Below are 9,502 nucleotides of genomic sequence, written 5' to 3'. Positions count from 1 at the left end.
CGGAGCCTGTGCTCCGCAACGGGAGAGGCCACAACAGTGAGAGGCCCGCGTACCGCAAAAAAAAAAAAAAAAAAAAAAGAATACGGCCTGAGAAAACACACTGAGGCAGCACACAGTGAGGAGTGGTGAGGGACCCTGTTGGCTGAGGCGTGGGGTGCTGTAGGAGAGAGGATTTGAAGGGCGGGCTGGGAAGGTGGGTTTTATCCAGGCGTGAGCACTTCAAATGCCCTGGCGTAGGGAGTGTAATTAGACTGTGTCCTGTGGTGCTGCAGGCCTGGAAGATTAACAGCAGAAAAGACCTGCTTTAGGGAAATTCAGGCATCTGTGGGACCTTATCTTGGATGTTCCACAGGCAGCTCAAACTCAACTTATCCAAACAGGAGCCCTTCTCCTCTGGTAATCTCTACTTTAGTGACCCAAATGCCTAACTACCCACCTATCAAAGCCAGAAGGTGGGAATCATTTGACACTCCATACCCTCTCTCTTCCTGCTCTAGGCCTGCACACTTGGCTATACTGGAATCACTGGGGAGTTGTTTTTTTCTTTTTTGGAGGTTTGAACTTGAGTAAGACATTTATAAAAACCTAGACAGGGGCAGTGTCCTCCCCAGCCCAGGTGCCACCAGGCACAGCACAAGAGACTACAAACGCAGCAGGGGAAGGTGGACACTCAGAGTGTGGGAGTGTAGGCACCCCCACTTCAGGCTCAGGGATTTGAGGAGTAAACAAAACCTACTTGGAGAAGAATTGGGGAAGAAAACCAGCAACTGCCTTCTGCACGGGTGGGGACAGGGAAGGAGGCAGGGACAGGGGCAGGAGCATTTCACATCACTAACCTAACTTGGGAAACTGCAAGGGACCATCTTCGACTGGCCTTAAGAGGAAGACCAGATGGATGATGGGAGAATCCACAGGAGGGAGAGGAGGAGAGGGAATGTGGCTAGGGGGCAACAGCCCCTTTTTTTCTGGGCACAGGAAGGGAGCCAGGGCACCAGGTCCAGGCAAGTGACCTCACAAGGAGAGCACAGTTTTTGAAGCTTAGAGATCACCCACCTGCCCCCACCCAGCTACTTATTCTGTTCGCTCGCTGGTGTAGGGCCACTCTCCGGCCCCAAGGGAGTGGATGGCTCTGCAGCCTGGGGCCCTGCCTCTTCTGTGTCTCCTCCCTTGGAGGCAGCGCTAGCCCCTGCCCCTTTGGGCTGGGGCTCCTGGCTCTCAGGGGTGGCGGTAGCCTTCCCTTCCAGGGCAGTGCCTTCCTTGCTGCAGGCACCGATCTCCACTGGGGAGTTTTTAATAATATGGATGCCTGGGCTCATCCTCAGGGATTCTCATTTGATTGGTTTGGGAAGCAGCTTGGGCATCAGGATTTTTTTAAATTAACATTACTTATTTATTTATTTATTTTGCTGCATCGGGTCTTAGTTGTGGCACATGGGATCTTCTGTTGTGGCGTGTGGGCTTCTCTCTAGTTGTGGCACGCAGGCTCAGTACTTGCGGCACATGGGCTCTAGAGTGTGCAGGCTTAGTTGCTCTGCAGCATGTGGGATCTTAGTTCCCCGACCAGGGATCGAACCTGTGTCCCCTGCATTGGAAGGTGGATTCCTAACCACTGGACCACCAGGGAAGTCCTGGGCATCAGGATTTTTATTTCTAATTCCCCTGGTGACTGTAACACGCAGCTAAGCTTGAGAACCACTGTGCCACAGCAAAGCAACTTCCAGCGGATGGTAAATCATTCCCTCTTAATCATTCCTTTCCACAAGGCCTTCATTTTCCCTTGTTTGGATTGACACAATGACCTCTTAATTGGTCTCCTAAAGGCAACTTGGAAATTCAGTGCTAGAGTCTAAGAGCTGGGGAGTTGGGGATCTGGAGGTTTGTCGGGGGCAGGGGGGGATCTTCACTGACGTGACAGGAGCAGGAAGGAATTCAGTTCACCAAAGGAAAGTGACACGTCAAGGGAGGACAGAGGAAGAGGCACCAGAGCAGACAGTGAGGCAGTGGCCAGAGACAGGAGAGACTCGGGACAGCCGGGTGTCTCAGAGACAAGGGAAGGGCTGTTTTTTGGGGGTGAGTGGGCGGTCAACCATCTCAAATGCTGCAGAGTTCAAGGGTGATAAACTGACACATGGCCACTGAATCTGGTAACTGTGAGGTCATCTTTGACCTTGTTATACAAATTTCAACCAAGTGGTTGGGATGGAAACCTGAGCTCTGAAGAATAAGTGGCAGCAAGTAAGCTGGGACAATGAATAGAGACTAATTTTTTAATGAATATGCCACAGAAAGGAATGTACAAGAGGATGTAGCTTGAAAAAGTAGCAAAGCCAGGAAAAGTTTTTTTGGAATAGAGGAGGCTCAAGTAAGCAGTGGCTAGAAGAGAGGTCTTCAGAGAAAGTCTGAAGATTCAAGGGGGAAGCTGGGGCAGGATGACTGATGGGAGAGGAATAACTCAAGGGCAAAGGATGAGGAATGAGGAAAATACAAAGTATCGCAGCAGTGTGTATTGGGGGTGGTGGTGGTGCTGTGCTAAAGCTCATAGGGAATGACTTCACTCTTGTTAGTTAACTTAAGTAGGAGGGATGGTGGTCTACTGAGAGTAAAAGATGGGACTTGAAGAAAGCAAAGAGGCTGAGTGGAGGTACTCTGGCAAACATGATAGGGAATTAGCTGAAGAGAAATAAAAAGAATTATATAGTAGGGCTATGGTAATTAAAACAGTGTGGTACTGGCACATGAATAGATAATCATTGAAAGAGAATACACAAAGTCCATAAACAGATACAAATGCATATGGGACCTTAATGTTATAAAAATGGCACTCCAAATCAAAAAGAAAAGATGGATTCTTCAATAAATAGTATTGGGACAAGTGAGTAGCCATCTGGATCCCTACCTTACATCTTATACCAAGACAAGGTCCAAATAAATCAAAGGTTTTTTGTTTTTTTTTTAAATCAAAGGTTTTAAAGTTAAAACAAAAATACATGAATTATAAAAAGTGTTGAAAAGCTAAGTGGGAGAAGAGCTAAGGTGGATACTAAGCCCATAAAGCTTAATGGGTAAAAAAATTAATAAATCTGGGCTTCCCTGGTGGCGCAGTGGTTGAGAGTCCGCCTGCCGATGCAGGGGATACAATGTACAACATGATAAATATAATTAATGCTGCAGTATGTTATATATGAAACTTATTGAGAGAGGAAATCCTAAGAGTTCTCATCATAAGATAAAATTTTTTTTCTATTTCTTTAATTTTGTATCTATATGAGATGACAGATGTTCACTAAACTTATTGTGGTAATCATGATGTATGTTAATCAAACGATTATACTGTACACCTTAAACTTATACAGGGTTGTATGTCAACTGTATCTCAATAAAACTGGAAGAAAAAAACACAATAAGGCACCAAAGCCATTATTTCAACCCAGATTAAGATCACAGGTTCAGGTCCATGAGGGTATGACTCTGCTGGCCATTATCTATATATTAGAGAATCAAAGTTAAATAGAGTAGCTTTCAAGTTTGTTATCCTACAGTTATTCTGAGGCCCGCGTACCAAACACACACACACACACACATACACACACACACACAATTAATAAATTTGATTTCATAAAAATACAAACTTACTGCAAGGTGAAAAAACCATCATAAGAGAAAAAAAAAACCAGATAATAGACTGGGAAAAGTATTTGCAACTCATCAGACAAAGGGCTAATTGCCCTAAAATAGTTCCTACAAATTATTAAGTAAAAGACCAGCAATCCAATAGAAAAACGGGCCCAGGATACAAAAAATATACACAGAAAAGGTATATACACTTAGTTCTTAAACATATGAAAAAACGCTCAACATCATTCATAAAAGAGAAATGCAAATTAAAACACTGAAATATACTTTTTACAATCAGATTAAAACAGATGCTAACACTCATAGGGCTTCCCTGGTGGCGCAGTGGTTAAGAATCTGCCTGCCAATGCAAGGGACACGGGTTCGAGCCCTGGCCCGGGAAGATCCCACATGCCGCAGAGCAACTAAGCCCGTGCGCCACAACTACTGAGCCTGCACTCTAGAGCCCGTAAGCCACAACTACTGAAGCCTGCGTGCCACAACTACTGAAGTCTGTGCGCCTAGAGCCCATGCTCCGCAACAAGAGAAGCCACGACAATGAGAAGCCCGCGCACCGCAAGGAAGAGTAACCCCCACTCACCGCAACTAGAGAAAGCCCGCGTGCAGCAACAAAGACCCAACACAGCCATAAATAAATAAATAAATAATTTATTTTTTTAAAAAAACCCCAAAACAGATGCTAACACTCTGTGGCTAAGCACGTGGGGAAACGTCATCTCACGTGTCCCTGTGGAAAGGTAAATTAGCACAACCTCTAAAGAGGGTAATTTGGCTACATCTATCTAAATTACAGGACACATTTCCTTTGATCCAGAGATACCACTTCTAGGTTGTATCTTACAGCTATCCTTCCACTGAAGTACAGTGACATAAAGTATTAGCACAAGGTTACTTATTACAGTATTACTTGACCAGTATGTGTGGGGAACAAGCTAGATGTCCAGTAACAGGAGACAGCCATAACAAGAATGATGTTGTTTATGGACTGATTTGGGAGTATCTCTAAGATATATTAATAAGGGAAGAAAGCAATGTGCAGAATGAAGTGAAGAGCTATACTTTGTGCAAAGAAGATACAATGAAGCTGGATTTGACTGTGTATGTGTAAGATAGCGCTGGAAGGCTACTTAAGAACTGGGAACGCTGGTTGCCTCTGGGGAGGGAACTGAGTGTCTGGGTCACTGATGGGACAGAGATTTTTCACTGTACCTGTTATTTTTATTTTATTTTTAAAAAATTTTTATTAGGGTATAGTTGACTTACAATGTTGTATTAGTACTGTACCTTTTAAATTCCGAACTATAGACATGTTACCTGTTCTAAAAATAATTTAAATTGGAATAAAATAAAAAAGCAAAACTTACAAACAAGAGTGTGGCAAATGAGAGGGCATGATCAGCGTTAAATTGCTCAAGTCCTTTTATTTTTCAGGAGACAACTGGAGATGCTGATGAACTTCACAGTTCAGTCAAATGTACACGGAAAAATTTCAAAGGTAACCACTAAGACACCGTAAATAGAGTGTATAATTTCCAAATTATTGCAGCAGAATGGGAAAACTTGGGAGAAGTCATGTAAAATTCTAGTTTTTGGACTGAGAAAGTCTCACAGACGGAGACATTACTACCAAATGCAACGTAGGGTGGTGGACTGGATCCTGGAACAGAAAGAGGACGGTGGTGGAAGAACTGGGAAGTTCCAAATAAAATCTGCTTAGTTTAGTTAATAGCATTGTACCAGCATTCATTTCTTAGTTTTGGTAAGTTTGATAATCTTTACAATACTTCTGTAACCCTAGACTTTTTCAAAATAGAGTTTTTTTTAAAAAGCTTTAAAAAATCTGGCTTTCTGGCTTTTTTGTGGGGCGTGGGGGGACTGCACTGCACAGCTTGTGGGATCTTAGTTCCCCGACCAGGGACTGAACCCACACCCTCGGCAGTGAAAGTGTGGAGTCCTAACCACTGGACCGCCAAGGGACTTCCCTGGCTTCTCTTGAAAATCAGGCAAACCTGGCCTGCATGCCCCTGGCCCACCCCCCACCCCACCCAGGGGCTAGGCAGTGGCGGCCCCTTTACCTGGAATCGCGCTCTCCACTGGCAGTATCTTCACTGCTTCCAGCTGTCACTCCTAGGCTGCTTTACTCATTCACGATGCATGAACTGTCCCCATTTGCAGGGATGTGAGTCTGGTTAGCATAAATCGGTTCCTCAAGGATCAATCCCTGATCATCCCTGAGCATTAAACCTGGGAATCACCAGACCCAGAGTGAGGGAAATGCTCAGAGGTGCAGTTCCCCCCACATGGTTCTGACGAGGAACGAGGAGCTGCCACCTGGGGCAGTCACTTCCAGCTGCTACCCGATTCCAATTCCCCTTCTTTCTCACTGAGTCCCCATTTTCTCTGGATCAGCCACGTGCCTAGCTACACACTCAATTTCCCAAACTCTCTGGCAGCTACAGTGTTCATGTGATGATTCTGACCAACGATATGTAAACAGAAATCTAGGGATTTCCCTGGTGGTCCAGTGGTTAAGACTTCACCTTCCAATGCAGGGGGTGCAGGTCTGATCCCTGGTCGGGGAGCTAAGATGCCTTGCGGCCAAAAAAACCCCTCTAAAACATAAAACAGAAGCAGTATTGCAACAAATTCAATAAAGACTTAAAAAAAAAAAAAAAGAAATCTACTAGAAGGTCTTCTGGAAACAGAGGTCAAGAGGGTGAGGCAGAAAGGAGGAAGGAGCCGGGTCACCAGCATCACGGAGCTGCTGAACTAACCCTAGAATGCCTGTCTCCAGACTACTTATTAGGTGGAAAAAAATATTTTTTTTAAATTTATTTATTTGGCTGTGCCAGGCCTTAGTTGTGGCATGCGGGATCTTTAGTTGCAGCATGGATGTGGGATCTAGTTCCCTGACCAGGGATCGAACCTGGGATCCCTGCATTGGGAGCGCAGAGTCTTAACCACTGGACCATCAGGGAAGTCCCTAGGTGGAAAAATTAAATGCCTATTTCACAAGGCGCTGTTTGCCAGATTTCGGTTTCGTGCAGTTGAACACAACCCTAACTGAAATAGCAGCAGGATAAAAGAGGAGAGTGGGACTGTGGGGAGGGGGTTGGTGACAGCACTGTAAAGGACCTCGGTGATCACCAAGAGCAGTGTGTGACCGTTGTGGCTTGTATAAAATGCTCTAAAAAAATTGGCGATTATCTAAATAACAAGGACCAGAGACGCTGATTCTTCATGCTCCACAGAATTGAAAAGCCTGGAAGTGGAGGAGGCAGGGGCAGGTGAGTGGTGAGAGACCCTCAACCAGGCCTGTGGCTGAAGGCGCTACAGGAGGCTTCTGAGGAACAGCATCAAGAGGACGGGCAGCACGGTGACAGAGGGGGCAGATGATGGGACACCCAAGAGCCAGAAGCGCAGTGGTGGCACTGACCACAGGAGTAGGCAGATGAGGCTGATTAGAACAAACTGTTTGGGGATCCGTGTAGCCTGGGAGTCAGTGGACACGGGGAAATCACACAGGCTGTGGTGATGAGAGCCAGGGAGAGAGGAGTGTGAGGACTGCAGGCACACCGGGCAGGTGGAAACAGAGGAGGAAAAACAGCACTTCCCTGTACAGATACTCGACAAAATATTTTCTCACACATTCCCTCATATCCTCTGATGCTCTGAGTGACCCTGTGAGATGGGACAGAGGTCACTGTTGGGACTGAATCTGGAGGGAGGGGCAGGAGCTGACTGAGTTCCCACTGCATGGCAGGCTCGGCCCAATCCTCACAAGTCCCCACAAGGCCAGCCCCGTGGGCTCCCCTGGGCAGATGAGGAAAGTGACAAAAAGCCCAGGCCCGCGTGGCCTGACAGGCATCTCTCAGAGAACATGCTAGAGGATGCAGCAGAGGACCACGGGGTGCAAACACCTCGGGGCCTGAGCCCAGCCCAGCCTCTGAGGAGCTGTGTGCACGGGGCCACCTTACACACCTGACGCTCCTGAGCCTCAGCTTCCCTACCACATATCAGCTGGTAGAACGTTCTTTCACCACGACCAGAGGAACTCTTCTCAGTTTCTGGGGTGCAAGTGGTGGCCTCTTGAAATCAGATGTGATTCTGGGCTCTGGCTAGAGCTTTGGATTTGGGGCCAGGGTCTCTGGATTCCAGGTGGATGTTCCTTCCCAGCCCGGAGCTGTCCCTTTTCTGTTTGTGACCTCTTAAGGAGCAGCTGCAGGGGGAGGGAAGCTGCAGTCTGGTTGCTCTAAAACCCACACACATCCCTTGGGCTGTTGCTTATTTAGATGCAACCCCATGCTGGGGCCCATCCCTGCAATTTGCCGGAAGCCATCCATTTTCACACAGCCCTGGGTGCTCCATCTACAGCTGAGGTCTGCCCATCTCCCCAGTGCCTGCCCCCACCGCTGGTCTCAGCCTGCCCAGCCAGGAGCTGCTTTATTCCCTAGGCCCTCCCCCACCTCACCGGGCGGCCCACAGGCTGGGTTTTCACAGGTAGCTGCCACCACAGCCTCCACTCTCCCTGCAGTGCACCCTCTTCCCTTCTTCCTTCCTTCAGTCCTGGCACTAAAAATAGCACCTGGCACTAGGTTTAACCTTTATGTGACTGAGAAACCTTGGTTTTTGCTATTGCCACCCCCCAGCACTGTGCCAGTGCCAGAAACCCTCTGACTGTGTCACAGCTTTGCCCCACTTAAGAAGCTGGTGCTGTCCTCAGGACAAGGCTCCTGCAGCTAGAACGAGAGGGGTGCTGCTCTGCGGCCCTTGCACAGAAAATGGAGTCGCTACCAAAGACAGGTCGATTTCACGGGCAGAGGTTGCTAGGACCTTAACCCAAATGACCCCGGAGCTCCAGAGAGGCCTGGTCTGGGGCTCGAGCGACCAAGCCACCTGGGGCCCTAATCCTTCCACCAAGTCTAGACATCCTCGGGAAATGGAGCTTCCCTGACACCCAGCAGCAGGCTGTATGCTCTGAGTGGGGTTACTCTGTGTCAGGCCCCATTCAGCTGTGATGCATCCTGTCAGGCCTCTCCCTGTACCAGAGCCTAAGGTGGGTCACAACAGCTCCAAGCCTCGGGTCCACCACCTCCATCACAAAGGTACCAGCTTCCAATTCTCCAAGGGTTTATAATACACCAAGCTGTGTGTATACTGACACATCTAATCCTCACAATAGCCCTAAGAGTCGGGTGCTGTTATTATCTCCATTTAACTGATGAGGAAACTGTGGCACAGAGAGGGAAAGTAATTGAGTCAAGGTCACACAGTAACTGGAGGAGCACTTTTTGAGTCCAGGCAGGCTGGCTCAAGTCTTAATCACTATGCTGTGCCTTGCATGTGGTGCTGGGTAAGACTGGACCAGAAGCTGGTAAGTGTTTGCCCTGTTGGATCTGGAAACGGCTTTTAGCCTCAGTCTGGAGCCGTCATCGCTGAATCCTTTGTCTAGATGCCAAGAACTGCTTCTGTCAAGAACACCCTGGTTAAAGTCCTTCTGAATACTCCCTGCCAGAAAATGACTGCTGTGTGCTAAAGACAGCCATAGGCTCTGGTCCCCAGCTCCCTCCCCAGCCCATCCCACTCGCCTCAAGTGCAGCATCACTCTCTGAACACAGAGGCTCGCACCAGCCTCAGCCTGGAATGCCACCCCCGCCACTAGCTAAGGCCTACTTTCCTTCCAGACCTGCCTGCACCTCCTCCTTTAGGAAGCTCCCCTTGACCAGTCCTATTCTGTTCCTTCCTACTGCAGCCCTGACCCAGGCTCTCAAGATCTGCTGTTACCACATCAAACTGCAATGTCTGTTAGCTGGTCTGTTCTCACCATGTTACCAGTTTCCCACACAATGCCCTCTATCCATCTTGCAGA

The 9,502-nt window shown here is 47.8% G+C and overlaps 1 protein-coding gene and 1 non-coding gene across 2 annotated transcripts in view; both read right to left on the bottom strand.

The window, feature by feature from the left end:
• Positions 1-6,173, bottom strand: part of PPARD (peroxisome proliferator activated receptor delta) — a 26,116-nt gene extending 19,943 nt beyond the window's left edge. The window contains exon 1 of the mRNA XM_028484283.2: positions 5,709-6,173. The gene's annotated coding sequence lies outside the window, so the exon portion shown is untranslated. The remainder of the gene's footprint in view (positions 1-5,708) is intronic.
• Positions 6,174-6,538: 365 nt separating this feature from the next.
• Positions 6,539-6,611, bottom strand: TRNAG-CCC (transfer RNA glycine (anticodon CCC)). Its single transcript has one exon. It is a non-coding gene; the product is annotated as a tRNA-Gly (tRNA).
• Between the last annotated feature and the right edge of the window lie 2,891 nt (positions 6,612-9,502).

This window comes from Physeter macrocephalus, unplaced genomic scaffold (assembly GCF_002837175.3).
Source record: "Physeter macrocephalus isolate SW-GA unplaced genomic scaffold, ASM283717v5 random_155, whole genome shotgun sequence".
Lineage (NCBI taxonomy): Eukaryota > Metazoa > Chordata > Mammalia > Artiodactyla > Physeteridae > Physeter > Physeter macrocephalus.
Note: the sequence above shows the minus strand (reverse complement) of the source record. Positions and strands in the feature narration are given on the sequence as shown.